The following is a 27,289-nucleotide window of genomic DNA, read 5'->3' on the forward strand; positions in this document are numbered from 1 at the left end:
ACATTTATTGAAATTTCTAATGACTATTTTAAGGACAAAATAAAAGCATTGTAAGATGGATATATAATTGCTTAGAGAAATCCTCAGTGGTTCAGTTTGCAGGATTATGACTTACTGGAGCATCCTGTAAAACTGATGGCCCCAGAGTTCTAACTTACTAATGTCAGGCTTTCCATAGTATTTGTGAGATTGATTGATCATCTTATATTTTCACTTCATCATTTCATTTACAAAAAACACACTCCTCTGATTTTATACTCATGCAAACTCACCTCTAAAGGCACAGGGAAAGTTAGGACTCAATAACCACCAATTAAAAACATGACTTACCTAGAACTTCACTGTAAAACTGGTCTCACTTCTTCATATCAAATGTTTGGAACCAAAAGTCAAAATAAAGCACATATATAATATTTCTTACTGTCTCCATGAATGTCATCGAGCCACTTAATTCTGACAGAACAACAGCTCCATAGGAAGGTGGAAATAGAAATCCTCCACTGTATTTCTCAAATGTGTAGCCAGGAGAGAAGTGGAGACTGTACACAAAGGATATTTTTAATAGCTCAGCCAGCAGCTCTCCAAAGGGACCAATGGCATTTGCATGAACGATATCAGACCTTGATTCTTGTAGGTTTGTCATAAGTTTCTTGTTCAAAACTACATCTTTAAAGAACTTCTCAGCATAACCAGAATATTCCCAAAGAATATTCTTGCATTAGTGAAAAATATGTTCAAAATATATGTTTTGGAAGATCATGTATCCATTTAGTAATCTGTTGTGTGAAAAAAAACCTGCAAAATCATCTTTAATTACAGATGTAGAATAAACCTCAAATTTAGTAACAGATGTTATGTTGGGATCAACAAGAATGGAAGCTGACAATGTTAGAACAGTCACCTCATGACTTCTCTGCATAAGTTTATCCAGGATTGTCTTTATGTTCATCCAATGACTATATTCCGTGGGCCACAGCAGCACATTTCCACAACTCCCAGAGCTAGAGTAATAGCTCAGCTGTATCAACAGAAGGACTGAAGTCCATTTCATAGCCATCTTGATAAAACACAATGCCTTTTTTAAAATTGTTGTTCCCTCTGCCATTCTTATGTTTTGTTTTTATGCAAGGATAAATCAATCCGGAAGTTAAAATATAACTCTCACACCTCGAAGTAAATACATTATATAAGTAGTCTGAACATGTCAATGGCAAATAGAAAAACAAAAGGTAGATGACCCTGTGTTTACATAAATGTATTTAATGTCTCTTTTATGTTTTCAAGTGCTTTCATCTAGCTAAGATCAATGATCTTGCATGAACAAGTCGTCGCATTTATGTAATATATTTTAGTATACTGCCAAAAGTAGTGGCAATAGAGAGGCTCTTTTGTCTTCAGTCTCCTTGACACAGAACTAGAGATAAAATAATTATATGGATGAATCAGCATTTTTTAGAGTTATTTTTATAAAAACACTTTAGTCATGACTTTTTGACGTATAATTCACATACTATGCAATTCACCAATCTAATGTGTATATATTAGTCTGTTCCCATGCTGCTAGTAAAGACATATCCAAGACTGGGTAGTTTACAAAGGAAAGAGGTTTAATTGACTCACAGTTCCACATGGCTGGGGAGGCCTCACAACCATGGTGACAGGCAAGACGGAGAGCTTGTGCAGGGGAACTCCCATTTATAAAATCATCAGATCTCATGTGACTTATTCACTACCACAAGAACAGTATGGAGGAAACGACCCACATGATTCAGTTATCTCCACCTGGCCCCACCCTTGAAATATGAGGATTATTACAATTCAAGGTGAGATTTGGGTGGGGACATAGTCAAACCATATCAGTGTACAATTGAATGTCTCATTGTATATTAACAGACTTGTAAAATCAGAAAATAATTTTAGAACAGGTTCATCTCCCAAAAAGAAGTACTTTACCATTAGCTGTCAACCCCCACCCTATGCAATTTCTGCATATCCAGAGTTCTAGGCAACCACACACTAATGTACTATCTCTCTATGGGTTTTCCTTTTCTCGATATTTCATACTAATGAAATCATACAATACGTGGTCTTTTGTGGTTGGCTTTCACTTTTCATAATATTTTAAAGACTCATTCATGTTAAAGTATCAAGATTTCATTCATGTTTATTTCCAAATAATGTTATGTACTATGGATATACCACATTTTGTTTATTATTCATCAGTTAATAGACATTTGAGTTTTTTCCAGTTTTTGGCTATCATGAATAATGTTATTTATTAATGTTCATGTACAAGTTTTGTGTAGACATGTTTTCATTTCTCTTGGGTATATACCTAGAGATGGAATTGCTGAGTTACATATTAGCTTTATGTTTAACTTTCGAAGAATTACTAGACTGTTTTCCAAAGTGGCCATACCATTTTCCAGTCTCATTAGCAATGTATGAGGATTCCAATTCCTCCACATCCTTGACAACACGTGTTATTAATTGTCAACACAAACAACATTTGTTTACTAGGCTCTTTCCCTATTGAACTGTTTTGGCGCTCTTGTCAAATATCAGTTGACCATTAACATATGGTATATTTCAGGATTCTAAAATCTATTCCATCAATCTATACATCTATCTGTATGCCTATGCCACATTTTCTTTATTACTGTAGATTTGCAGTTGGCTTCAAAATCAGGAAGTACAAGTCCCCCAACTTTGTTCTTTTTAAGAGTGTTTTGCTATTTTTAGGTCCCTTAAATATCTAATATAAATTTTAGGATCATCTTGTCAATTTACGCTATGAAGTCAGCTGTGGTTTTTATAAGGATTGCATTGAATTTATATATCATTTGGGGCAGTATTGTCATTAATAAAATATTAAGTGTTGCAGTTCAGGAAACAAGATGTTTTTCCAATTAGATGTGTCACAAACAAATGGAAAAACATTCTATGCTCATGGATAGGAAAAAATAATATTGTTAAAATGGTCGTATTGCCCAAAGCAATTTACAGATTCAATGCTATTCCTATCAAAGCACCAATGACATTTTTTACAGAATTAGAAAAAAAATTCTAATATTCATTTGGAACCAAAAAAAGCCCAAATAGAAATAAAGCTGCACACCTAAAACTATCTAAGTTTTGGCAACACTGACAAAAACAGTGCTGGGATAACTGGCTAGTTGTATGTAGAAGATTAAAACTGGACACCTACCTTTCACCATATACAAAAATTGACTCAAGATGGATTAAAGACTTAAGTGTAAAACCTAAAATTAAAACTCTTGAAGAAAACCTAGGAAATACCATTATGGACGTAGGCCCTGGGAAAGACTTCAAGACAAAGACTCCAAAAGCAATTGCAACAAAAACAAAAATTGACAATGGGACCAAATTAAACCAAACAGCTTCTGCACAGCAAAAGAAACTATCAGCAGAGTAAACAGACAACCAACAGAATGGAAGAAAATATTTGCAAACTAAGCATCTGACAAAGGTTTAGTATCCAGAATCTATAAGGACCTTAAACAAATTAACAAAAAACAACTCGCTTACAAAATGGGCAAAGGACATGAACACACACTTCTCAAAAGAAGAAATATATGTGGCCAAGAAGCACATAAAAATGCTCAGTATCACTAATCATTATGAAAATGCAAATCAAAACCATAATAAGAGACCATCTCACACCAGTCAGAATGGCTATTATAAAAAGTCAAAAAATAAGAGATGCTGGGGAGATTGCAGAGAAAAGGGAGCGCTTATACACTGTGGTGGGAATGTAAATCATTTCAGCCACTGTGGAAAGCATTCTGAAGATTTCTCAAAGAACTGAAAATAGAACTACCATTCAACCCAGCAATCTCACTGGGCACATACCCAAAGAAATATAATTAGTAAACTGTAAAGACACATGCACATGTATGTTCATCGCAGCACTATTCACAACAGCAAAGACGTAGAATCAACCTAGATGCCCATCAGTGGTGTACTGGATAAAGAAAATGCAGTAAATATACACTATGGAATACTATGCAGCCATAAAAAAGAATGAGATCACATCCTTTGCAGCAGCATGGATGGAGCTAAAGGCCATTATCCTAAGCAAATTAACGCAGAAGCAAAAATCAAATACTGCATGTTCTCACTTATAAGTGGGAACTAAATATTGAATACACATGGGCACAAAGAAGGGAACAATAGACACTGCGGCCTATTTGAGGGTGGAAGGCGGGAGGAGGGTGAGGATCAAAAACCGATCTATTGGGTACTATGCCCATTATCCGAGTGACAAAATTATCTGTACACCAAACCACCGCAACACACAGTTTACCCATGTAACAAACCTGAGCATGTAAAGCTTGAACCTAAAATAAAAGTTGAAAAGAAAAAAAGAGTTTAGGGGTGCTCCTCCTATGGAGTAGCCATTCTTTATTCCCTTACTTTCATAATACATTTGTTTTCACTTACTCTATGCACTCGCCCCAAATTCTTTCTTGCGTGAGAGCCAAGAACTTTCTCTTGGGGTCTGGGTTAGGACCCCTTTCTGGCAAACCATGAAGATACCATACTGAGGAGACCCCCCAACTCAAAGGAAATAGACTGCAGCACTGATTGGCCGACTTTGAATAAATGGGGTGCATTTACCCAGGTAGAGGATGCGACTGGGTTAGAGGCCCAACTTAGGGTTGTTAGAGTTTCTCCTAAGACAGAAAGGGTTAAAGACCCCGCTTAATAAAAGGCAAGGATGTTTGACCGAACTTGGGTTTGAGGCCCAAGTTAGGAAGGTTAGAGTCCTTCCTAAGATTTAGAGATTTAGAGGCCTCTCTCTCGGTAAAGTCCCTCTTGGCTAAGAACAGGTTTGGCACTATGGTATGTTAACCACTATTCTGTTTGGATTAATCTGTATTGTACTCTTTGCTGATTGCTATGGGTGACAGGATTAGGCATGTGCAGGATCAAACGACATGGGGAGGTTTTTCTCCCTAAAAGTGGAAAATTCAGAGCTGATGGGACTGCTGGAAAAGATCTCTTCCCTACTGACAAGAGGCTGCCTGAACTTTCGATTCAGTGACACTGCTCTGGGTGGGTCTTTGGCCTCCCTGAGTGCCTCACCTTCCCCACCCTGCCATAGCCAATGTTTTTCTCCCTTTCTTTTTTTTATTTTTTCTGTTACTCTGGGCAACAGTCTGCCACTTCATCTTGCCCAGAGACCACATGTTGAAAATGTCCTTGGGAGCTTGACTTTGTAGCCACATGGCGATACTTTCTCTTCGTCTCCGCCTTCCAGGGAACAGTAATTTTGGGGTTCATGTCACAGTTAGCCCTAAAAACTATCTTGTGCAATTAAAAGCCATTGCAAGCTCAAAATTGGTTGGTATAGGCTCCTTCTGGGAAGGACAATGGAAACCATCCAATGCTGTAGTCAGCACCTAAGGCTTTGTCTTTTCATAGCGGTGGCCTGGGTTCAGGGTTCAATTCCTGGCTTAGGGAATGAGTACTTTCTGGGTTGCTATCTGTGTGACCTTTACTATTCATTAATTCTCTTTCCCTCCATGACCCATCTTGAATTTTTTTTCTCTGAGCACCTGGGAGGTTACTTTTGGTAAAATTTAAAAGCCAGAAATATTGGTGATTTGGCATGGCTAACATCTGGTAATCAGAGATTTAAAAGGACTAAAAGTCAGCTTATTCCAGTTCTAATAGCCTGGGACTCCTTGGGAAAAATGGAGGAGGAATCAAAGACCCTCTTTTGGAGATAATCTGTTTTTTCCTCATGAAACCCCAGGAATTAGAAGTGGATAGATTCCTTTCAAAATTTAAGGCTTTGTTCTCTTTACATTGCGTTATTTGACAGTTTTGACTTTTGAGGGTATCAGAAATTACTTCACATTATGAGAGAGCTTTGGTGTTTTATAACTAGGTAGGAAATACCCTTTTGGGAAAAGGAAATAGCTGTTATCTGAGAATACATGGCTTTTTGCACGTTTAAATCAGAGAAGCATGCTCTTGGCCACCTAGAAGACATGGAAATGTCATCGCCCCACACTGAGAGATAAGACTCTTATGGGAGATGGACTGATTCCCTCTTTTGGGGATCCAGGTTTTAGTATAAAAATAGGACCCTTAATTTTGGGGGATCTGTTTGTCTTCCAGCTGTGCCTGCTTATTAGGTCCTAGAAACTGCATTCTTTAAAGAGAAACTTACAAACTGGCAAATGATAAATCTTACAATTACTAGATCTTTTTTGTCTGTCTGTATACTTCTATGTGTTGTGTGTGTGATATTTATTATTTCTAAGTAGGGAAAGAGAAAACAATTTTCTTATTACTATATAGACAGTTGTGCTAGAAATATGTTTGCAAGTCAATATATGCATCTATGTTCATTTAGAGATAAAACTAAAATATAATTAAATGAATCTGTAATTTCCGAAAGAAATCCTAGGTGCTTCAATTTTCAGAGTTATGATTTCTTAGAGTGTCTTGTATGAGTGATGGCCACAGGGTTCTAACTGACCCTATAATGTAAGCCCCTTCAGAGTATTTATCAGATTGATAGATCATTTTATATTTTCATTTCCTTATTTACCTATAAAAGAAAACTGTCTTTGATTTTTGGCCGGGCGCAGTGGCTCACGCCTGTAATCCCAGCACTTTGGGAGGCAAAGGTCAGTGGATCACAACGTCAGGAGATCGAGACCATCCTGGCTAACACAGTGAAACCCCATCTCTACTAAAAATACAAAAAAAATTAGCCGGGCGTGGTGGCGGGCGCCTGTAGTCCCAGCTACTTGGGAGGTTGAGGCAGGAGAATGGCGTGAACCTGGGAGGCGGAGCTTGCAGTGAGCTGAGATCGCGCCACTTTACTCCAGCCTGGGCGACAGAGCGAGACTCTGTCTCAAAAAAAAAAGAAAAAAGAAAACTTTCTTTGATTTTATATTCATATAAGCTCACCTTCAAATGCACAAAGAAAGTTGAATGTTTATGCTACTATATAAAAACAGCATACCTAATACTTCTCTGTAAAACTGATCTCATTTCTTTTCATAAAACGTTTGGAACCAAAAGTCAAAATAAAGCACATATATCATATTTTTACCTTCTCCATAAATTTCATTCTACCACTTAATTCAGATATAACAACAGATATATAGGAAGGAAGGAATCAAAGTCCTCACCTATATTTTTTCAATGTATAGCCAAGAGAGAAGCAGAGACTATACACAAAGGACATTTCAAGTATCTCAGACAGCAACTCACCACAGGGACCACTGGCATCTCCAAGAAGGACATTGTCTTAGTCCATTTGCACTGCTATAACAAATACCTGAGAGTGGATAATTTATAAAGAACCGAAATTTGCTTCACACAGTACTGGAGGCTGGAAAGTTCGAGATCAAGGGGCTAGTAGATTCATTGTCTGGTGAGGGTCTCTCTGGTCTCTGCTTAAGGTATAAAAACATAAAGGCAAAAAGGGGCAAACTGTCACTGTCAAGTTCTGTTATAAGGGCACCTAGTCCCATTCACAAGGGAGAAACCCTCATGGCCTAATCTCCTCTTAAAAGGTCTACCTCAATACTGTCACATTGGCAACATTTGAATTTTGAAATGGAAATTCAACATTTTGAATTTTGAAGGGAACACATTTAAACCATAGTAATGTCAAACTTTGATTTTTGTAGTTTTGTCATAAGTTTGTTGTTCAGAACTACATCTCTATAGAACTTTTCAAAGTAATCAGAATTTCCGCCCCAGAACATTTTTGCAGTAATGGAAAATATGCTCAATATGTGTCTTTTGGCAAATTATACACCCATTTCCTGACTCATTTTGTAAAAAAAAAAAAAAATTCCAGTTCAACTCTAGTATAAGATGTAGAAAAAATTTCAAATTTAATAATAGTTTATCGAGATCAAGGGTAATGAAATACGAAGGTGTCAGAACCTCATGAACTATCCTCATGAACTATCCAGACAAGTTCATTCAGTAGTGTCTTTAAATTGCTCCACTGATTATATTTCTTTGGCCACAACAGCATTTTTCCATAACTTTCAAACCTAAAGTAATAATTCAACCCACTTCTTCATTGTGTTGTTTTCTTCTTGAATGTTAAGCTTTCTTTACATTTTCTTGATAAAAGTAACTTATCAGATATATGGTTTGTAAATATATTCTCCAATTTTGTGGCTCGTCATTTCACTTTCTTGATGGTATTCTTTGATGCACATAAGTTTTAATTTTTATGAAGTCCAATTTGTTCATTTTAATTTGATTGTTTCTCCTTTTGGTGTCATATCTAAGAAACCATTGCCAAATTAAATGTTACAAATATTTATCTTTTTTTATATTTAAAGTTTTATAGTTATAGCTCTTATATGTAGGTTTTTATTTATTTTCAATTAATTATTGTATATGGTTTGAAGAAAGGGATCCAATTTCATTCTTTTGATGGGGCAAATCTGTTTTCCCACCAACTTTTTTAAAGAGGCCGTACTTTCTTTATTGTATAGTTCTGACATTCTTGTCAAAAATTAATTGACCATAATATATGGCTGTACAGTTGATCCTTGAACAATGTGGGGCTTAAGGGCACTGATCTCCCAGGAAGTCAATAATTTGCATATAACTTTGACTCCCTAAAACATAACTAATAGCCTGATGTTGACCAGAAGCCTTTCCAATAACATAAAAATTTGGTTAAAATATATTTTTTATGTTATATGTTATTACTGTATTCTTATAATAAACTAGAGAAAAATGTTATTAAGAAAATTATTGATATGTCTTGACTGTGTTCCCACTCAAATCTCATCTTGAATTGTAGCTCCCATAATCCCCACATGTTGTGGGAGGGACCCAGCAGGAGGTAATTGAATCATGGGGGTGGGTTTTTCCTGTGCTGTTCTTGTGATGGTAAGTCTCACAAGATCTGATGCTTTTATAAAGGGCAGTTCCCCTGCACATACTGTCTTGTCTGCTGCCATGGAAGATGTGCTTTTGCTTCTCCTTCATCTTCCACCATGATGGTGAGGCCTCCCCAACCATGTGGATCTGTGAGTCCATTAAAACACTTTTTCTTTATAAATGACCCAGTCTTGGTATGTCTTTATTAGCAGCATGAGAATGGACTAATACAGTAAATTGGTACCAGAAATAGGATGGGATCCCCCACACAGAGTCCCCACTGGGGCACTGCCTAGTGGTGCTGTGAAAGCAGCAGGGAAGGGGGCTGTACCCCACAAAGCCACAGCAGCAGACTTGCCCAAGACCATAGGAACCCACCTCTCGCATCAGCATGACCTGGATGTGAGACATGGAGTCAAAGAAGATCGTCTTGGAGCTTTAAGATTTGACTGCCCCACTGGATTTCAGACTTGCATGGGGCCTATAGCCCCTTCATTTTGGCCATTTTTTCCCATTTAGAATGGGTGTATTTACCCAATGCCTGTACCCCCATTGTATCTAGGAAGTAACTAACTTGCTTTTGATTTTATGGGCTAATAAATGGAAGGGACTTGCCTTGTCTCAGATTAGACTTTGGACTTGGACTTTTGAGTTAATGCTGGAATTAGTTAAGACTTTGGGGGACTGTTGGGAAGGCATGATTGGTTTTGAAATGTGAGGATATGAGATTTGGGAGGGGCCAGGGGCAGAAAGATATGGTTTGGCTGTGTCCCCATCCAAATCTCATCTTGAATTACAGCATCCATAATCCCCATGTGTTGTGGAAGGGATTCAGTGGGAGGTAACTGAATCATGGAGGTGGGTTTTTCCTGTGTTGCTCTCATGATAGTGAATAGGTCTCATGAGATTTGATGGTTTTATAAAGGGCAGTTCCCCTGCACATGCTGTTTTGCCTGCTGCCATGTAAAACATGCCTTTGCTTCTCCTTCACCTTTCACCATGATTGTGAGGCTTCCCCAGCCATGTGGAACTGTGAGTCCATTAAGCCTCCTTTTCTTTATAATTACACAGTCTTGGATATGTCTTTATTAGCAGTATGACAACAGACTAACACAATTATAAAAATGAAAAAATATTTACTATTTATTAAGTGGAAGTAAATCATAATAAAGATCTTTATTATCATTTTTGTGTTGAGTTGGCTGAGGATGATGAGGAGGAAGGGGTTAGTCTTGATGTCTCAGGGGTAGTAGATGTGAAAGGAAAACTGTGTGTAAGTGGACCTGCACAGTTCAAACCCATATTCTTCCAATAATTCTTCTGGATTTAAAAATCAGTTCTGTTGATGCCTGTACCACACTTTCTTGATTACTACAGATTTGCAAACTATTATTATTTGGATTGTCTGTTTCTCCATTTCTGTATGGTTTTTCCTCCTGTATTTTGAACTCTGTTAATAGATGCATATATACTTATTATTGTTATGTGTTCCTGATGGATTTATACTGTAACAATTATAAAATGTCCTTCTTCACCTCTACTAACATTTTTGGTTAGAAGTCTACCTGCCTGAAATAAGTATAGCCACCTCAGCTTTATTATGTTTGCTGTTTCCTTGTATATCTCCTTCCATCCTTTTATATTAACCTATTTGTATATGTGAATTTCTAGTGTGTCCTATTATGTAGCATATGGTTGGATTTAAAGAAAATATGGTCTGTAATATATGCCTTTTGACTAGATTTTTTAAATCCATTTACATGTGGTGTTTTTATTATGATTAAATTTACGTTTGCTGTTTACTGTTGTCGTATATATACACACATTTAATTTTTTCTCCTTTTTAAATATATATTTCTTTGCACTAAGTGAACATGTTCCATTTTACTATTTTTCATCGTTATTTCCTTAGTGATTGCTCTAGGGCTTACCAGATATATATGGTAAATTATCAGAATCAACTTCAGATTTATACTGACTTAAATCTCTGTCCTCTGTAGAGACATTATTCACATATAGTCCCAGTCTCTTCCCATTTTTGTGATATTAGTATTACTTTTATGGGTAAATAGTAGGTATATATATTTATGGGGTATATGAGATATTTTGATACAGGCATACAATGTATAATTATCACATTAAATTAAATGGGATATCTATCCCCTTAAGCATTTATCATTTCTTTGTGTTACATGTGGTATTATTGTTATAGATATTGCGTTTATGTATGTTACCAACACAACATTACATTGTTTTTATGACACTATATAATTGTATGTCTTTTTAGAAATGGAAACAATTTGGAGAGCAAGTTTATATTTTTATCTTTGATTATACTAATCATATTATTTACCATTATTGGTTCTCTTTAGTGAAAGGTGAAAGATTTATACAATCTGAAGATAAGTCAGAATATTATTGGTTCTCATTATTCATTCCTGTGGATTCAGGTTGCTATTTGTTGCCATTTCTTACTCTAACAAAGCTTTGTTCCCAATCATCTCTTTTGTGCTGTTATTGACAGACATGTATATTTATAGGTGATATGCCCAACGATATAACTGTATGTATACATGCTCTATATACTTCCTTCTGAAATTTGTTCAAAGAAAAAAGGAGAAGAAATGTAGATTTATACTATCTTTTATAATTGTATAATGACCTTTATTGGTGCTCCTTGCTTTATTGTGTGGATTAGGCTTGCTTAATTGGTTTCAATCTGAAGAGCTTCTTTTAGTGTTTCTTGTAAGACAGGTTTGCTAGCAACAAGTTGTCTGTTTTTGTTGGCTTGGGAATGTATTTTTTTTTTATTTTTTATTTCCTTCAGTTTTGGAAAATAGTTTTGTGGTAGATAAAGTTCTAGGTTGAATTTTTTCTTTCATTAGTTTGAATATGACATGCTAGTGCCTTATGGGTTCTATAGTTTCTGATGATAAGTCAGCTATTCATGATTTTGGAGTGCCCTTGAATGTCATGAGCTGTTTCTCTCTTGTTTCTTTGCCATTTTCTGTCTTTACCCTCAGTCTTTCTCTATGATGTTTCTGTGATTGGATCTCTGTGTTTATCTTGCTTGAAATTTGTTGTATTTCTGGCCTTTGTAAATTAATGTCTCATCATATTTGAAGAGTCTTTAGGCACTATTTTTGTAAGTTTTTTTCTGTTCCCTTCTCTTCTTTTTCTTCCTTTTCTATTACTTTCACTTTGTGTATGTTGATGTGCTTAAGATTGTTGCAAAATTCTGTAAGACTGTCTTCGTTTTTCTTTATTTTCTATCTTCTGTTCTTTGGGTTACACAATGTCTACTGACCTACCTTCAAGTTGGCTGGCTTTGTCTTCTGCTATCTCATATCTATTGTTGAGTTCCTGTAAATTTTTTTTAATTCCAGTTTTTGCAGTTTTCAACTCCAATATTTCCATTTGCTTCTTTTTAAAAAATATAATTACTATCACTTTCCATATATCTTCTATTGGATACTGCATTGTTACTATACCTGCTTTTCCTCTTTAGTATTACTTCTTTTAGGTCTCTGAACGTATTTGTAATGATTATTTTGAAGTTTTTGCCTATTAAATCCAACACCTTGTCTCTTAAACAGGCAGGTTCTGTTGCCTGCTTTTGCCTCATGTGGGAATCATACTCTCCTGATTTCTTTTCAGCATGTCATTTAAATTTGTGTTAAAAACTCTACATGTTTGATAATAGATTGTAGCAACTGTAGATATTAGATATCCTCTTTCTGTGTATTTTAATCTGTGGCTGATGACTAGATGGACTATTTTAGCGAAGCCTCTTTCCTTTGCAGTGTTAAGCTTGATATTGCTATGCAAGGGTGCAGCCTTGGTATGCTCACATGTCCTGTAATAATGGTGGTTGCAGGAGGACATTCTTTGACTGCCTCTTTTACTGCTGAACCCTGCTGTTAGCCTTCACAAGTTGCTGATTGAGTGCTCTATTACTTTTGATAATGGCCTGAGAGTATAAATTGTTCCACAGTCTGATCCAATAAAATTCAGTGATTCTTTTGCAGTGATAGTTTTTGAGGTCAGTATTTGATCATTGCTCAGACCCCAGGAAGATTTTTTTCAATCTGTATCTTTGGTTTCCTCTAATAAATTAGTTTGCCTGTGGTTTAGCATTTATGTGTTCTGAAGCTAACAGCTTCCTCTTAATTATTTACCAGAAAGCCTCCGTGTTTTCAGAGCACTCTTAGGATTACAATTTTCACACTGTTTCAAATAAAGTAAGTTCCTTTGGGAAAACATTTGTGGCTCTGTGTTTATGGCCTGACTCTCCCCTGTGCAGAGTGTCTTGACCTTGACTATAGGACTGGGGACACGGACAGTGGTGCACTTCTACTTTGGCCTTTATTCTCAGTTTTCCTCTCCTCTCATGGAATCTCCAACTGGGATAGTGACTATTTGGTACTCAGTGTTCATGAATAGAACGTCTGTGTTATGACAGTGGCTGGATGGAATATGGGAGATCCTTCTTAGCCACACTTGCCTGGAATTTAGCCTCTGTAACACATACTTGGGTATGTGCATGAAAAATTCAGGGCAACGTTGCCTCCCAACAAGATACCATAGTCCTCAACTGGGAGCTTCAAAAGTGGGAGCCCTGTGGTATTTTTTATACCTCTCTGGAATGATGGAGTTTCTGTTACCATGAATTAGGAGGTGGACAAATGAGCATGTTGTGGTTTAATTTCACCAAGAAATAGTGGAGTTTCTTCAGCACATATTTCTTTATTTGTTGTATGTCCTTAGGACAATTCTTAGAGACCGCAAATTATTTAAAAAAAAAAAAAATCACTAGTTACTCCTGTTTTACTTGGGAGCTGGTCCATGGGACTTCCCATGCCATGATACCATTTGGAAAGTGACTGGTACAAGATTTTCTTGTAAAATATCTCTACCGTCTGCATATATTGTAGCAAAAAGCAATCAGGGAGCTAAAAGTACATTTTCACGTATCATAAAATGATAATTAAGCATATGTGAAAATTAAGGAAAAAACCCCACTTTGTTAAAGGTATATTGCTGTATGGTTTTTTGTTTGTTTCTGTTTTGATTTTCTAATAGCAAGTAGAATGATTTTAACACATAATGCCAGGTTACCAGGCTGGGGGATGGTTGAATGGGAAGTAACTGTCTAATGTGTCTATTCTTTTAGGGGGATGAAAATTCTTTGATTCTAGATTGTAGTGACAGTTGCACAACACTGTGTATGTATTAAGTGCTACTGAATTATTCACTTTAAAAGGGTTATTAATAATACTATTTATAACAAATAAAATGAAATTTTATTGTATGTGATTTTACCTCAATTATTAAAAAAAACACGTGGTTGGTCAGATTTGGCCCAAAGGCCTCAATTTACCAGCCCTCGGTTTATACCATAAAGTTAATTCCTACTTTTGAAGTAGCATATGCTCGTATTTTTATCATTTGTATTTGAAACATATTATATTTAAAAAATATATTAGGTAATGAAAGTAAGAACTAGAATCATTGTGGAAATTTTTCTCTTCACTTAATAATAATTAAAATAAATGCAAATTTAAGTTGCTATGTACAAGTTTAGTGCTTTACCAAGTTAATGCATTCATCCTTTCATCACCCCCATGAGGTAGGTAATGATGAGGGTCCCACACTGCCAGTTACAAACAGCACATTCTACAAGGATATCAATTTTACAGTACGATTTCAGTGCAAAAGTTAAAGAAGCCCAGAAATAGGGCTCACTCTAATATGTATTATACAAGTATTGTTCTGGATATAAGCAGAACTCTTAGGACTATTTCACAGAAATTGCAAGCCAGAATACCAGACTTCTAACTGTCAGCAACTCTTAACCTCCAGCTTTTAAGAGGTATTTTAGGGGAAATGTTTAAGAAACTCCTGCAATTTTTAAGGTGAGTTATAAAAGATCATAGAGATGACAAAACCATAAGTAACTTTTCCACACTGCTTGTAGTCAGACAAGTAAAGCCAAATGACTCCCAATTAAAAGTATTCTCCAGAAAACTTACATAGAATAAACACAGGTGATTTGGTAAAAGTATAACAAGATAGAATTAAAACTGAATTTAGAACTAGCTGTGATGCCTCCTTTCAGGAATCTATATTAGTAATTAGTAACATAAATTAAGCATCTGAGTACATTATTGTCTAACATTATCTCTCCCTGACTATTATATAGTAGCTCTATTTCGTTTCTTTCTTACACACACACATACAAACATTTACATAATATGCCTAATAGAGGCCATCTATTTCAGATTACACATCTCCTTCCAAAGAAATTGAGTGATTAAGTCATTTTAAAAATAGCCAAGCTCTATTAATTCCTGGTAATATAAAATTTATCTTCTAAGTTATTTGTATCAATCCTTTCTATAGCGTTTGCTGTGGTCTTACTCTTTTGTGATGGAGAAAATTCTTTCTTCAAAGGAAATGGAAGATGTGGTCCTCAGCTCTGCAGAAAAATGGTGTTGGTGGTGTTTTCTGTGGGATCAGTGATTAGAAACATGAAAGAAGAACAGGTCAGAGTGATTGCATCAGCACTTTCCCAGATCCCACAAAATGTTAGATGAAGTTCCTTAATTGAGGACAGCTACTGAATGAGTCTATTAAAGTGTCTGATTGTAGAAATCACCTCTGTAAAAGGTAGACTGTTGGATAACTCTAATTTATCTCAGAAAGCACTTAAAAACATATATATGGTTTATATATACATATATATATATTTGGCACATGCTAAGATAACTGTTTTTCATCGATAACTTTGGCATTAACATTGTGATTAGAAATAAAAATCTTTACAGGTATAGGATATTATACAGTTGATATTATACTTGTGTTACAGGTAGGGACAGAGAAATCACCAAATTCTGCCCTTCTATTTCCTCCTTTTCCTCGCAGCATTCCTGAGGACACTGGAAATGCTACAGATGTTATTAGAAAACAGTTAAATTTAATGAGCCCCTGTACTAGCAAAATAACCCTAAGCTTGCATTTAAAAGCCTCTGAATTACATCACAGTTTAAGCTTGCCATGTTATCCCTGCCTCTTTTACATCACCAAAATGTTGGAACAGAGCTATTCAGTGTGCTGTTCAGGGAGTATGCAGAGAAAAAAAGTTCAGGGCTCACTAACTTTGAGTCTAGGTACCAACCAACCCAGGCAGACTTAGAGAAAGAAAAAACCAGCCTGAATTGGTGAACCTGAGCTTGCCAATGTTTCAAGCAGGAAGAAGTAAGAGAAAGGGTGAAGATGGAATCCTGCCCTTAAGGTGAACCCTGTGTATTATAAAATGTGACCTCACAAAGATTCTGCTTCCAATAAACGCCTTCTCCTAATGGAGGAAGAAGGGAATATAAGAAGCAGTAAAGTGGAAGCAAGCATACCATAGGAAGAGGTTCAGATGCCCTCAACTTCAAAAAATATATTAGTAATGTATTTTCTAGTGTATAGAGTACTCCTCTGGTCTTTAGGTATTTGTGAGCTACTTTTTAAATTTTCTGTCTGCTATTGCCTTCTAATTACCTATACTAATTTTTGCTGAAAATTTGAATTAACTCTAACACTCATATACCAAGTAAAAGTTTAAAAAATTGTCTATGGTACTTCAGTTTATAAGGATCTTGGGAATTCCAAAATCAGTACCTTATTTTGGGCCTGGGCATGGAAATGACTTGGCTATATGAAATCATATTAATCACTGACGTTAATGCTTTGTAGTACATCATCAAAGTGTTAACTGTCAGTTCAACAAAATTAAGCATCATCACAATTTTGAATTTTTTTTAACAGTTATTACAAAAGTAGTAACTTTTGAATTAAGATTGGTCTTTTGATTAAACATTTGAAGGATTTTCAAACTCAGCAATCATGATGATACTCGAAATTTATATTCTAAATTACCACTTCAGATTTTTCTTGGAAGCCGTGTTTAACACTTTGTCATCTAAAAGAAGTTACACTTTTTAAAAATCAGATTTATTTTATTTCTCACAAGCAGATGATTTCATAGACATGCTTTTCTGTAAGTTAAAATATTTAAAACTTTAATAAAATAATGTATAGAACAAATAATATAAGTCAATGCCCTCCAGCACAACTCAAAAAAATTAAGAGGTTATATTAAGTTGGAAAATGAGAGCTAATATAAAAAATAGGTACATAAAACAAAAACAAGTAAAGCTCATTAGAAATTTGCTACAATTCTTTGCATTACAATTATAATGATGTTTAACTCTTTCTTAAATATTTAAATTTGTCATTGATAATCTCATTTGTTTAAGACACTATATGTGAAACATCAAGGTTCATTTCATACCTTAATTGAATATAAAAGTAAGTACGAGAAATGTGAGTATTCCTATTTACATCAATGTTTTAACAGTTCTCATTACTCACCCTGTCTTGTCCTCATTTCCTTGTCTGTCATATGAAAGGCGTTTAACTATGCGATCTCTTAATCTCTTTAGAATTCCCGCATGCTATAAGGTATTGTCAATAAGGTATTTTTGGAAGGAAACCAAATACCTTAGGATCCAATACTCAGTGGCATAGGTGGATCCCACAGAATGAATGTCTTCATAAGACATGAAAAAAGAAAATACAGAAAACATGAGTAACAGCCAGAGTGATAATAGTTAAACAGGAAATAATTTATTAAACACTTATTAATAAAAAATTTAAAAATAAAATTAACTTCTTCATATTTATTTTCTAGTTTTAGAGAGGAAAAGATATACTTTAAGGGGTTGTTGTTGTTGTTTCCTGAGATAAGGTCTTGCTCTGTAGCCCAGGCTGAAGCATAGTAGTACAATCATAGATCACTGTAGTGAGCCTCCTTTCTCAGCCTCCCCAGTGGCTGGGACTACAGGTGCACACCACCATGCCTGGCTAATTTTTTTGTAGTAACAGGGTCTCACTATGTTGCCCAGGCTGGTCTTGAACTCCAGGCCTCAAGCGATCTTCTAGGCTCAGACTCCCAAACACTGGGATTCCAGAAATCAGCCACTGTGCTCAGCCTGGGATGGCACTTTTTAACCCAGAGTCACATTCTTTATGGCCGGAATCAAAGTACCTTATTTCAAACGCAGTTACATATCACAGAGGATTTTTTGATAACTTCCTGGATTGTCACACTGTCCTTTGTTCTGCAGTCTTACACCTATCTCCCCTACTGCCTCTGAAAAATAACAACACCTCTTTTATTATGAGAGACTGCATTTTCTATGAGAAAATACTTGACAACTTTATTATGAAATGATAATATATTTCATGATAAAGTGTGGCCTGTCCTTCCTCTGATTCCAGCATGCCCACTCAACTCCCTGTTGCCCTGCCCTACATATCACTTTCAGTGTGACATCAATGTTTCTTTAAGATAATGCATTTTTCTTTTGCTTCCCTCTCCCTTTCTCACACTTGCTCTTTATTTATTGTGAATGTTTTCCTTCATTTTCTCCTTCTGGCAATCTCACACTCATTTTTCAAGTCTCAAGTCTCACGTCACACAGTACCTTTTTCACGTAGCCTTCACTTACCTCCCCAGTGGGCTTAGGTGCTTCTTCCTCTGAGATCTGAAAGCAATCTCAGTGGAGTTTCATGCATGCAATAACTTGTTCATAGAAAACACTTTACCTTTCATTGCCTTATATTGTGCGTTTCTCATCTTATTTCTCAGACGTACAATTAGTAATCTTGCTAAAAATCGCGCAATCCTAGATCATCCCCAAACCAAAGCCTTTATAACTTATGGTGGAACAATAGCATCTATGAGATGATCTACCGTGGAGTCCCTCCATGGGCATTCCTTTGTTTGCGGACCAACATGATAACATTGCTCACATGAAGGCCAAGGGAGCAGCTGTTATATTGGACTTGAGCACAAAGTCAAGTACAGATTTGCTCGATATATAGAAGACAGTCATATATAACCCTTCATGAGTATAACTTTTTTTTACTCTGTGGGGAAAAGAAAGAGAGATCAGACTGTTAATGTGTCTATGTAGAAAGAAGTAGACATAAGAAACTCCATTTTGTTCTCTACTAAGAGAAATTCTTCTGCCTTGAGATGCTGTTAATCTGTAACCCTAGCCCCAACCCTGTGCTTGCAGAGATATGTGCTGTGTCGACCCAAGGTTTAATGGATTTAGGGCTGTGCAGGATGTGCTTTGTTAAAAAAGTGCTTGAAGGCAGTATGCTTGGTAAAAGTCATCGCCATTCTCTAATCTCAAGTACCCAGGGACACAATACACTGTGGAAGGCCGCAGGGACCTCTGCCTAGGAAAGCCAGGTATTGTCCAAGGTTTCTCGCCATGTGATAGCCTGAGATATGGCCTCGTGGGAAGGGAAAGACCTGACCGTCCCCCAGCCTGACGCCCGTAAAGGGTCTGTGCTGAGGAGGATTAGTAAAAGATGAAGGCCTCTTTGCAGTTGAGATAAGAGGAAGGCTCCTGCTTGTCCCTGGGAATGGAATGTCTCGGTGTAAAACCCGATTGTATGTTCTATTTACTGAGATAGGAGAAAACAGCCTTAGGGCTGGAGGTGAGACATGCCAGTGGCAATACTGCTCTTTAATGCACCGAGATGTTTGTGTACATGCACATCAAAGCACAGCACCTTTCCTTAAACTTATTTATGACACAGAGATCTTTGCTCACATGTTTTCCTGCTGACCCTCTCCCCACTATTACCCTATTGACCTGCCACATCCTCCTCTCCGAAATGGTAGAAATAGTGATCAATAAATACTCAGGGAACTCAGACCCGTGCCGGCATGGGTCCTCCGTATGCTGAGCGCTGGTCCCCTGGGCCCACTTTTCTTTCTCTATACTTTGTCTCTGTGTCTTATTTCTTTTCTCAATCTCTTGTCCCACCTGAGGAGAAACACCCACAGGTGTGCAGGGGCTGGCCCCCTTCAATTTACATATTTTACAGGAAGGCCAATGTGGCAGTAGTATGGCTGAAAATGAATACAGTAGTAAGTACAAATTTGCTTATTTTTTGTCAGTTAGTTTTTTTCCAGTGGTTTTAGTGAAAAAATTTGTAGGAGGTTTAAGGATAGTGGACAAATTTTGAAATAGCCTCAAGCAGAATGAGAGGAATTACTGAAGTTTGTCACTAACTGATTATAAGAAAGCGTTGAGAACAAAGTTGAAGTAGGGAACCATGAATATTATAATTACTAAACTGCAGAGTTATCATTTTCTTTCAGCATGAAAACTTTTCAAATGTTTTAAAGTCTTCTAAAGTGTTTTAGGTTCCAGTAAAGGAACACAACATAATCAATCACTAATTCCCATTACATTTGATGCATCCTGAATTTCCTATGTGAATATTTTGATCCCTTCAATGATAAATAATAAACAACCAGGGATCTCAAATTTACCCAATTAAAACTATTGAAAAAAGAGGATACTGCGTATAAATGTAGGCATATTCTTAGCTCTTTTGGTTGTGGTTTTTTGTCTTATTTGGAAGAATTATAAAATCAAGAAGTATTTTACTTGGAAGAGATAAGTTGGAATTTTCCTGGTTAAAAGGCAAAATTTCTGAAACCAAAAATATTTTGTTTCCAAATTATTCAGTATATACATTAATTTCAGTTATAATATTACTATTATTATTTTTAATCTTATTGTTATATATATATATTTTCCTTCTGTTTCATAATGACATACATAAAAATACAACATTTTGTTTGAGGGTGTATTGGCAATAATAATACACTGAACATGAAATGTTTTTAAAGCTGTGTTACTTTAATTTTAGCACAACTGATGTTCATCCTACTGAGTACCGTGAGAAGCATGTTTTCTTTCTGTTTTTGAGAAACAAATATATCTTTCACTTAGTGGTTGAATGTAAAAGTACATCTCTCTAGCATAGATGTCTTTCTACACTTGTTGCTTTTTAATAAACCTAATGCTAGTGTACAAAAATGAAAATAATTTTTTTTTTGAGGCAAGGTCTCTCTCTGTTGCCCGGGCTGGAGTGCAATGGTGCAATCTCACTCACTGCAACCTCTGCCTCCTAGGCTTAAGTGATCTTCCCACCTCGGCCTCCTGAGTAGCTCAGACTACAGGCACATGCCATATGCCACAATAAGTTTTAGTATTTTTTAATTTTGTAGAGACAGGGTTTTGCCATGTTGCTCAGGCCGGTCTCCAACTACTGAACACAAGTAATCCACCCACTCTGGCCTTCCAAAATGCCGGGATTACAGGCCTGAACCACCATGACCAGCTGATAATTTCTCTACTAGCTGATACATATTGAATATTTATAATATGAAAGATATTGTATTAGTTTTTTAATGTATTAAGTAATTTCTTCATTTCCCCATTAAATTATAAAAATATAACAGGATTAGTACCCACTCTCAAAAACCCAGTTCTCCCACTCTGTTTTTCAAATAAGAGGAAATGATCTCCATTGATACTGCTGTAGTGCCATTCTATAGCATTTTGTGGTTCAATGTTTGCAAGCCATATCCCCATATACATCTGTTTTCCTTATCTGTTAGTTTATAATCAATTTTTTTTTTTTGAGACAGAGTCTTGCTCTGTTGCCCAGGCTGGAGTGCAGTGGCACAATCTCGGCTCACTGCAACCTCCGCCTCCTGGGTTCGCGCCATTCTCCTGCCTCAGCCTCCTGAGTAGCTGGGACTACAGGCGCCTGCCAGCACGCCCGACTAATTTCTTTTTGTATTTTTAGTAGATATGGGGTTTCACCATGTTAGCCAGGATGGTCTCAATCTCCTGACCTCGTGATCTGCCCGCCTCGGCCTCCCAAAGTGCTGGGATTGCAGGCGTGAGCCACCACGCCCGGCCTCATAATCATTTCAATAGTAGAAAGAGATGCAACTGTAATGCCTCAAAGTAAAATGTTGAGCACTTTCCAGATGCTAAAATAAGAATACTAACAAGAAAAACAATAATTACAATACCAAACATTAAGTAAGAGTCTACTATATAATAGAAGTCTACTACATAATAAGAATAATTTTAAGTATTTTATGAATCAATACATTATTGCTCACAATAATCAAATAAGAAAGATACTTTTCCTATGTGTTACACTGAATAAAAAACTGAGGAACAGAGAGAATAAAAAAAACAGATAAGAAAACCCACCTTCTCATATTTAAACCTAATTCACTGTTATAAGGTCAACATCAAATCCTGGTCAGTACTAACTCCTGATTAGCCCTATCTGGATGTGGCCCTGCACCTCATCACAGACTTGCCTTCTACCTCTGGATTTTGATATTGTTTTGAACCTCGTATAGTCTTGAAGAAAGTCAAACCTGGAAGTTATACTTCCAGACATCTAGACTACAGTGGTATTACTGTGAGGATAGACAGATATATCCATAGAAGAGAGGTTGGAGACCAGAAACTGACACACACATCTAGTCACCTAATTTTATGACAACTACACAACTACAATTTACTGGGGAAACAATTTTGCTTTTCAACAAGTGATTCTGAATTAATAGGATATCCTGTTGATATGGTTTGGCTCTGAGTCCCCAATCAAATCTCATCTTGAACTGTAATTCCTGCTTGTCCAGAGAGGGATCTGGTGGGAGGTGATTGGATCATGGGGGCAGTTTTTCCATGCTGTTCTTATGATACTCAGTGAGTTCTCACAAGATCTGATGGTTTTAAAGTGTTTGGCAGTTCACCCCCTCTCCCTTTCTCTCTCTTGCTGCCTTGTGAAGAAGGTGCTTGCTTCTTCTTCACCTTCCACCGGGATTGTAAGTTTCCTGAGGCTTCCTCAGCCACGAGTAACTGTGAGTCAATTAAACCTTTTTTGTTTATAAGTTACCCAGTCTCCAGCAGTTCTTTATAGCAATGTGAAAACAGACTAATACACCTGTAATCCAAAAAGTGACTGAGGCAGATCTCAGTGGATTCAGAGATCTATCTTACCAAGGTGGAGGACATGCCTGGGAAAAAGAAATACGAGTTACAGTAGGATCTGTGGCCTGAGTTTTTTCAAACAGGGTTTTGGGAACTTCAATATTTAAAGGGAAAAGAGCAAGCAGGAGGGGAAGGAAAAAAAAAGGAGGTAGGGTAGGCAATGAGTCAAGGGGTTACATTCTTGTGAAGCTCTGATTAATGCTCGATGAATATACATTTTACATTTGGAAGGAAGACTGTGGGGGGAAGATCAATTAGGCATTTGACTTGTACTCAGTAAATCTACATTTTATATAAGAGATAAAGTAAGCATATGAAATTACAGCTGTCTGTTTGGGAACAAAAGGCAAGTAGGGTTTTTTTGTTTGTTTGTTTGTTTGTCTTTTTGCTTTTTGTGATTTTTGCATGACTCAGTGGACATCCAGGCATTTCCATACATCCTCTGGAATCTAGGCAGAGGTTCCCAAACCTCAGTCCTTATATTCTGTGCACCCACAGGCCCAACACCACATGGAAGCTGCCAAGGCTTGGGGCTTGCACCCTCTGAAGCAATGGCCCAAGCTGTATTTTGGCACCTTTAAGACATGGCTGGAGCTGGTGCAGCTGGGATGCAGGGCACCAAGTCCTGAGGCTGCACAGAGCAGCAGGGCCCTGAGCCTGGCCCAAGAAACGTTTTTTGCCCTGCTACGCCTCGGGCCTGTGATGGGAGGGGCTGCTGTGAAGATCTCTGACATGCCCTGGATATATTTTCCTCATTGTTTTGGCTATTAACATTTTGTTCCTCATTACTTATGCAAATTTCTGTGGCCAGCTTGAATTTCTCCCTAGAAAATGGGTTTGTCTTTTCTACCTCAGGGTAAAGCTCCAAATTTTCCAAACTTTGATGCTCTACTTCCCTTGTATTAATAAACATAAGTTCCAATTTCAAATTATCTCTTTGTGAATGCATACAACTATACACTTTCAGGAAAATTCAGTTCACCTATTGAATGCCTGCTGCTTAGAAATTTCTTTGGCCAGATACCCTAAATTATCTCTCTCAAGTTCAAAGTTCCACAGATCTCTAGGGCAAAGGCTGCCTGTCTCTTTGTTAAAGCATAGCATGAGTGTGATCTTTACTCCTGTTCCCAATAGTTTCCTCATCTTTAACAGAGACTACCTCAGTGTGGACTTCATTGTTCATATCACTATCAGTATTTTGGTGAAAACCACTCAACAAGTCTCTAGGAAGTTCCAAACTCATATCTTCCTGTCTTCTTCTGAGCCCTCCAAACTGTTCCAAACTCTGCCCATTACCCAGTTCCAAAGTTGCTTCCACATTTAAGTATCTTTACAGCAGCGCCCCACTCCTGGTGTCACTTCTCTGTATTATTTCATTTCCACAATGTTATAAAGAAATACCCACGATTGGATAATTTATAAAGGAAAGAGGTTTAATTGACTCACAGTTCCACATGGCTGGGGAGACCTCAGAAAACTTACAATCATGGTGGAAGGCAAAGGAGAAACAAGTACCTTCTTCACAAAGTGGCAGAAAAAGAGCAGAGGAAACTGACACTTAGAAAACCATCAGATCTCATGAGAACTCACTTACTATCATGAAAACACCATGGGGAGAACACTGACCCCATGATCCAATCACCTGCCACCAGGTTCCTCCCTCAACACCTGGGGATTACAATTTGAGATGACATTTGTGTGGGGACACAAAGCCAAGCCATATCAACAATGAGCATGAGGATAAGAATGTAGGAGAATAACTTCATGGCCTTGTAGTAGGAGAACATTTCTTAAACAGGACATAAAAAGCACTCACCATCAAGGAAAGTGTGACAATTGGCCTTCATTAAAATTAAGAACTTCTGTTTATAAAATGACACTGTTAAGAGAATGAAAAAGAAAGCCACAGTCTGGAAATATATATTTGCAATATATACACTGGATGAGGATATCATGTCCAGAATATATAAATTGGAATCATAGAATTCCATGTTAGGGATAGAAGCAATGTCATAGTGAATCTAGCTCTGGTTTAGCCCAATCTTTTGAGCCATAAGGAAAAATGCTGGTGGATAATATAGCTGAAAATAGAACATAAGCCACAGCGTTCAAAACACTGGGCTATTTTATTATATTTGCAACAAGGTCTAATAAGGATCATTCAAAGACTTAAGTAGCTTAAAAAAACTTACTTTGAACTATTTTCTGACTTATAAAAAAGTTGCAAAAATAGTAAAAGGAGTTTCCTTATATTTTTCACCCCACTTCTTCTAACACAAACATTTCATATAACCATAGAATAGTTATTGGGAACAGCAAATTAACATTAGTAGAATATTAGTAATTAAAACATAGGACTTATGTGAAATATTAAAAATCTGACACTTGGATATGCAAGGGTGTACTAATAATTTCTTTCACTATTTTCAACATAGGCCAAAACCCACTGATCTCATCCTTTGAGGATTAGAATTCTTTAAAGTTTTAAAAGAAAGACACTTATTCTTTACATCCTAGAGTTTACTTTTACTAAAACTAACCTGATGCCTGTCATCCCAGCACTTTGGGAGGCCAAGGTGGGTGGATCACTTGAGGTCAGGAGTTCAAGACCAGCCTGGCCAACATGGTGAAGCTCCATCTCCATTAAAAATACAAAAATTAGCCAGATGTGGTGGGGTGTGCCTGTAGTCCAGCTACTTGGGAGGCTGAGGCAGAAGAATCACTGGAACCCGGGAGGTGGAGGTTGCAGTGAGCCAAGATCATGCCCCTGCACTCCAGCCTGGGCGACATAGAGACACTCTGTCTCAAACAACAACAACAGCAACAACAATACAAAGCAAAACCAACCAAACAAACAAAAAACAAAACTAGAGAAATAGTGTATGGCGGCCCAGCACAGTGGCTCACGCCTGTAATCCCAGCACTTTGGGAGCCCGCGGCTGGTAGATCACGAGGTCAGGAGATCGAGACCATCCTGGCTAACACAGTGAAACCCTGTCTCTACTAAAAATACAAAAAAATTTAGCCGGGTGTGGTGGCGGGCGCACGTAGTCCCAGCTACTCGGGAGGCTGAGGCAGGAGAATGGCGTGAACCCAGGAGGAGGAGCTTACAGTGAGCCGAGATCTTGAACACCAATGTTCGGTTTTGCAGTAGTTATGTTATTCATAGGAACAACTGGGGAGGTTGTAGCCTCTAGCTGCATGACTTCTGAGTCATAATTTCTAATCTTGTATCTCATTTGTTAGCTTTATGAAGGCAGTCTGGTCCCCCCAGCAAGAAGGCAATTTGTTTAGGGAAGCGCTGTTATCACCTTTGCTCCAAAGTTAAATTATAAACTAAATTCCTCCCAGAGTTGGTTTGGCCTATGCCCAAGAATGAACAAAGGCAGCTTGGAGGTTATAGGCAAGATGGAGTCAGTTAGATTAGATCTCTTTCACTGTCATAATTTTGTCACCATTATAATCTTTGCAAAGGCTGTTGGCTGTCTTTGAATACACAATACATAATACTTATTATGTGTCTGGAAATTTAGATATATCTTTTTAACTTCATCTTCACAATTTTCTATTTTTTAAAAATGAAAAATGAGACTCTCAGAGTTTAAGTAATTTGCCCAAGATCATATAGAATGTAAACAACCCAACTCAAATTTGCAGCCAGATTTTCAGAGTGTATCTTCTTCCACTTTACCATATTTTCTTCTTCTCTAGGAACTTAGAATAATTAAAAGAGTAGAGCAGGCAATGGCAAGGACTCTGGAGCAGATCTTCTGGGTCTGAATTTCACCTGTCACATACTAATCATGAAATGCTTGGCAGGTTATTTAACCTCTTCATGCTTCAGTTTAACAATCTATAAAATAACAGGTAATAATACCTACCTCATAGCGTTGCTGTGAGAATTGAGTTGATATATGGAAGAATCACAGGGAGTTAAGGTGCTTAAAAAGGTCTCTCTAAAAAGCTAAAATCTGAGCTAGATGTTAAAAAATGGGTAGGATTCATTGGCAGGAAAAAATAGGGTGTTTTATGAGAACTGTAAACTAAAAGTAAAATCCTAAGCCTCTCCCTTAGCCAAGGGGAGAAAAACCTTAAAAACTGAATTCCTGGCCTGGCACAGTGACTCATAGCTGTAATTCCATAGGTGGATCATGAGGTCAGGAGTTCGAGACCAGCCTGGCCAACATGGTGAAACCCTGTCTCTACTAAAAATACAAAAATTAGCCGGGCGTGATGGCAGATGCCTGTAATCCCAGCTACTTGGGAGGCTGAGGCAGGAGAATCGCTCGAACCCGGGGGGTGGAGGTCGCAGTGAGCCAAGATCACGCCATTGTACTCCAGCCTGGGCAACAGAGTGAAACTCCATCTCAATTCAAAACAAAACAAAACAAAACAAAAAAAAGACAAAACTGAAATCCTGGCTATGATGTGAAGGAAGGTCA

At 37.2% G+C, this 27,289-nt stretch overlaps 1 pseudogene; it reads left to right on the top strand.

The window, feature by feature from the left end:
• Positions 1-18,864, top strand: part of LOC100983151 (UDP-glucuronosyltransferase 2B15-like) — a 230,293-nt pseudogene extending 211,429 nt beyond the window's left edge.
• The last annotated feature ends 8,425 nt before the right edge of the window (positions 18,865-27,289 follow it).

The sequence above is a fragment of the Pan paniscus genome, chromosome 3, assembly GCF_029289425.2.
Source record: "Pan paniscus chromosome 3, NHGRI_mPanPan1-v2.0_pri, whole genome shotgun sequence".
Classification (NCBI taxonomy): Eukaryota; Metazoa; Chordata; class Mammalia; order Primates; family Hominidae; genus Pan; species Pan paniscus.